Below are 6,000 nucleotides of genomic sequence, written 5' to 3' on the forward strand. Positions count from 1 at the left end.
TCCACTCCCTTCCCCTTTGCTAAACATAAGTTTGTTTTCTATGTCTGTGGGTATATTTCTGTTTTGTAAATAAGTTCATTTCGATCTATTTTTTTAGATTCCACATATAAGTGATGTCATATGATATCTTTCTGTATCTGACTTACTTCACTTAGTATGATGGATGGATCTCTAGGTCCATCCATGTTTCTGCAAATGGCAATATTTCATTCTTTTTCATGGCTGAGTAATATTCCATCATATATGTATATACCACATCTTCTTTTTCCATTCATCTGTCGATGGACATTTAGTTTTCTTCCATGTCTTGGCTATTGTAAACAGTGCTGCAATGAACATTGAGATGCATGTATATTTTTGAACTATAGTTTTCTCTGGATATATGCCCAGGTGTGGGATTCAGGGATCACATGGCAAATCTATATGAGTTTTTTAAGGAACCTCCAACTCTGTTTTGAGTTGAGTTTTCCATAGTGTTTATACCATTTTACATTACCACCAACAGTGAAGGAGGCTTCCTTTTTCTCCACACCCTCTCCAACATTTATTATTTTTAGACACAAAAATTCTGAACAAAAAACTAGCAAACTGACTCCAACAATAGATTAAAAAGATCATACACCATGACCAAGTGGGATTTAGCCCAGGGATGCAAGGATTGTTCAATATTCGAAAGTCAATCAGTGTGATACACCACGTTAAAAAATTGAATAATAAAAGCTATACAATCATCTCAATAGATGCAGAAAAAGCTTTTGATAAAATTCAACATCCATTTATGGTAAAAACTCTCCAGAAAGTGGGCATAGAGGGAACATACCTCAACATAATGGAGGCCATATATGACAAACCCACAGCTAACATCATACTCAACAGTAAAAAGCTGAAAGCATTTCCTCTAAGATCAGGAACAAAACAAGGCTGCCACTCTCACCACTTTTATTCAACATAGTTTTGGAATCCCTAGCCACAGCAGAGAAGAAAAAGAAATAAAAGGAATCCAAATTGGAAAAGAAGTAAAACTATCACTGTTTTGCAGATGACATGATACTATACATAGAAAATCTTAAAGACACTACTAGAAAATTACTAGAGCTAATCAATGAATTTGGTAAAGTTGCAAGATACAAAATTAATACACCAAAATCTGTTGCATTTCTATACATGTTTATATAGCATGTGTTTCATCATATTGGTGCCTGACATCTATTAAAAACAATACCCCACTATCAAATATTTAAGGAAGAAATAATGTCAGTCCTACACAAATTCTGAGAAAACCAAAGAGGAGGGAAGATTTCTTAACTCATTTTATGGGGCCCACATTACCCTGTTTCCAAAATCAGGAAAACACATTAAAAGAAAAGTATAATACAGTATCCCTTGTGAACAGAGACTCAAAAATCCTTAACAAAATATTAGCAAAAAGCAACACATAGAAAGACACTATATCATAATTGGGTGGGTTTAATCACAATTATGCAAAGTTGGTTTAACATTTGAAAATCAGTTTATGTAATTACTCATATTAATTGAATTTAAAAAACCAAAATATATTATTTTAGTAGATATAGAAAAAGCATTTGACAAAATTCAATTTCCATGATTGGTTTTTTTTAAAAAAAAACTCTCTTCAAAATAGGAACAGAAGGGAACTTCCAGAGTTTGACAAAATGTGTTTACAGAAAATCTATAGGTTTTCATACTTAAGAGTGAAAGACTGAATGCTTTCCCTCAAGATTCTATTAAACATCTAAGGCAAATAAAAGAAAGACATGCAGATTAAAAAGAAAGAAATAAAACTATCTTATTGATAGACACCATGAATGGGTAAACAGAAAATCCCAACAAAACTAAAGAAAAGCTACTAGAACTTATAAATGAGCTTAGCAAGGTCACTGGATACAAAGTCAACATACAGAAACCAGTTGCATTCCCATATATAAGACTGAAACAATTGGAAATTAAAATTTGAAAATGAAAAAAATGTCATTTACAGTAGTATAAAAAATAAGATGAAAAGATGTATTTAATAAAACAGTACAAGTTCTATAAACTGAAAACTAGCAAACACTTATGCAATTGAAGAAAACCTAAGCCAATTTAAAGATATGTATTTTTATGAATTAGAGAACTCAATATTGTTGTCACTTGTCTCCAAATTTATCTATAGATTCAAAGCAATCCCAAACAAAATCCTAGCAAATCTTTTTGATAAAAATTGTCAAATTTCTTTTGAAATTTACATGGAAATGCAAGTAACCTAGATATCTAAAATAGTCCTGAATAAGAATATAGTTAAGAACACTTATATTGTCTCATCTCAAGACACATTATAATGCTACAGCAGTCCAAACACTGTGGTATTGGCCTAAGGATAAAAACACAGATCATTAGAACACAATGGAGAGTTCCAGAAAAAGACCCCTAGTCAATTGACTTTCTCTACATTGCCAAAGTAATTCAATGAGGAAAGAAAAGTCTTTTTAACAAATTATTCAGGAGAAGCTCAATATATATGGAAAACTCAACATATATGGAACCTTACCTCATATCATATATAAAAATGAACTCAAAATGGATCAGAGGCCTAAACATTAAAGATAAAACTATGAACCTTCTCAAGAAAAACAGAAAAAAATATTCATGAGCCTGGATACCATATAGATTTCTCAGGACAAACATAGCACCAATCATAAACAATTTGATGAAACAGAATTCTTCAAAATTTAAAACTTCTGTTCTAAAAAGTATCATCAAGAAAATGAAAATCAAGTAATAGACTTGAAGAAAATATTAACAATTCATATCTCTGACAATGTATTCATATCCAGAGTATAGAAAAAAATCTTATAACTGAATAATGACAAACTTATTGCAGTGTGATGAAAAATGGCCAAGAGATTTGAACAGATAACTCACAAAAAAGTTATAAATAACCATTAAGCACATGAATGTGCTTAATATCTTTAGACATCAAGGAAATATAAAACCACAAACAGAGAAAATATCAGTAAATACATAGGAGATTTGATCAACACTATTAAAAACCTTGAACTAATTGACATTTATTGAATACTACATCCAACAACTACAGAATACACATTCTTTTCAAGTGCATGCGATAAATTCATTAAGAAAATCATTGTACCATAAACAAGCCTCAATAAATTTTAAAGGATCAAAATTATATGGATGTATCCTCTGACAATAAATCAGTTATTTAAAAATAGTGTTAATAATCTGGGAAAATCTCAAATATGTTGCAAGTAAACAACATATTTCTAAATGATTCATGAGTCAAAGAGAAAATTTTAAGGGAAATTACAATATGTTTTGTACTGATGACAACAAAAAATACAACATATCAAAATTTGTTGGATGTAACTAAAGCTGTACTGAGAGGAAAGCATCACTTTAAATTCTTATTTTAGATAAGAATATCTAAAATTGGTGACCTAAATTTCCCCTATAAGAGGTCAGATGAAGACCAACAAAGTAAGCCAAAAGAATAGAATGAAGTTAGCAATAAAGAAAAATAGTCAACAAAACGAAAGTAGATAATAGAAAATATTAACAGACCCAAAATGTGATTCTTTGCAAAGATCAACAAAATTGACAACCCTGTATCTAAAATGATCAAGATAAAAGAGAACACAATTTATCAATATTAGGAATGAACAGGGAATTATTACCATAAGTCTTGCAGACATTAAAAGAATACTATGAATAACTTCCTGGCAACAAATTTGATCACTTAAATAAAATGTTCTTGAATGATCAACTTACTAATATTGACATAAGAAAAAACCAGAAGAATTTAAATGGACTTATATTTATTTTAAAAATCGAGTTTTTTACCAAAACCCTTCCCCAAAAGAAAATTTCAGGTCCAAGTTGGTTTCACTGGTGAATTCTCTGAAACATTTAAAGGACTAATAACTCCAGTCTTACATAACATTTCAATAAACAGAATGAAGAATCCTGCCCAACTCATTTTATAAGGCCATCATAATACCAGAATCTGACAAAGATATTACAAAAAACTGAAATTTATAGACCAACTTTCTTCAGTAATATAGATATACAAATTCTTAACCAAATATTAGCAAAACAAATACAGCAATATATTTAAAAAGTTAAGACATGGTGATCAAGTAGGGTTATCTCAGAAGGAATGCAAAGTTGGTTTGACATATAAAAATTAATCAATGTAGTTAATCATTTTAACAGACCAAAGGAGGAAAAAGCCCACGTGATTACTTCAATATTTTCAGGAAAAGCATTAACACTCATTCATAGTAAAAACTCTCAGAAAAATAGGAACAGTAGGGAACTTTCTTAAACTGATACAGGGCAATTTTTCCCCTCTGAAATTGTAAACAAATAAGGATGCCCACTTTCAACATTTCTTTTAAACATTGTTCTAGAGACAGCAGCTTTGTAATAAGTCAAGAAAAGGATTGAGAAGACATAAAGATCAGAAAGGAAAACATACAGTTGTTCTTTGCAGCTGATATGTTATTTATGTAGAAAATTCTTGGAAATCTACAGAGCAGTTGCTAGAACTAATAAGTGAATTTAGAAGTTTCAAAGGATATTAGATTAGTATACAAAAATTATTCTTATATACTGACAGCAAATAATTGGAAATGAAATTTATAAAATTTTAATTAAATAATTCCAAAAACAATATACAGTAAAAGATGTCCAAGTCCTGTATACGAAAACACACAAAACACATTGCTGGGAGAAATGAAAGAAGACCTGTGTAAGTGGAGAGATATACCATATTTGTGAATTGGAAGACTTGATAACATTGCAGATCATCTCAAATTGATCTATAGATTCAATGCAATCCCAATCAAAATTTTACCAGCTTTGTTGTAGAGGTGGACTCTCTGATTCTAAATTCATATGAAAGTACAAAGAACCTAGAATAACCAAAGCAATTTTTTAAAGTAGGAATAAAGTTCTACCTGATTTCAAGAGTTCCTACAGTACTGTTAAATAAAATTTTCTGTGGTAATGGACGTGTTCTATAGTTATGTGCTGTCCTATATAGCAGTCACTAGTTTCATGTGGCTGTTAAGCACTTGAAACAAGGCTCTTGCACCTAAAGAACTGAAATTCTAATTTTATTTTATTTTATTAATTTAAATTGAAATAGCCAAGTTAGTGGTTACTGTTTCAAACATTTAAAGGACTAATAACTGTACTGACATACTGTAAGGCTACCTTAATCAAGACAATTTGGTATTATCAAAGAGAAAAACTTATAGACCAAAAGAAGAGATGGAAGTCTAGAAATAGATCAATGCATATATAGTCAATTGATTTTCTACAAAGGAGCCAGGGCAATTCAATGGAGAAAACAAAAGCCTTTTCAACAAATGGTAGTGGATCAACTCAATATCTTCATGAGGAAAAAGGAATATAGATCTAAAGCTCTAGAGTTTCTAGGAAAAACATAGGAGAGAAAATCTTTGTGCTCTGGCACATGCAAAGGTTTCTTAGATAAAACAAAAGCACAAAACATAAAAGAAAAAATGATAAATTGGAGTTCATCAGAATGAAAAATATTTGCTCATTGAAAAACATCATTAAGAAAACAAAAAGGCAAACCACAAACTGGTAGAACCAATAAACATGGGAAAATATTTGAACAATACTTTAACCAACAAAGCAAAATAATAAGGCTAATATCTACTTCACAAACACTTATGTGCCAGACACTGTTTTAAGTGCTTCACCTTTATTAATTAATTTAACACATTTAATAAGGTATGTGAGGGCAGAGGCTCCAAAGTAGAAATGCTTAGATTCACATTTTAGATCTACTCTTTACTAGCTTCGTAACCTTGGGTAAGTTTCTGAGTTGCTCACTTGTACAGATTGCTCATCAATAAATGAGGAAAATAATAGTACCTACCTCACAGGGTTGTTAAGAGGATTGTCACAATATATATAAAGTGCTTAGAATGATGCTTAGCATGTAGT

Source organism: Orcinus orca, chromosome 1 (genome assembly GCF_937001465.1).
Source record: "Orcinus orca chromosome 1, mOrcOrc1.1, whole genome shotgun sequence".
Lineage (NCBI taxonomy): Eukaryota > Metazoa > Chordata > Mammalia > Artiodactyla > Delphinidae > Orcinus > Orcinus orca.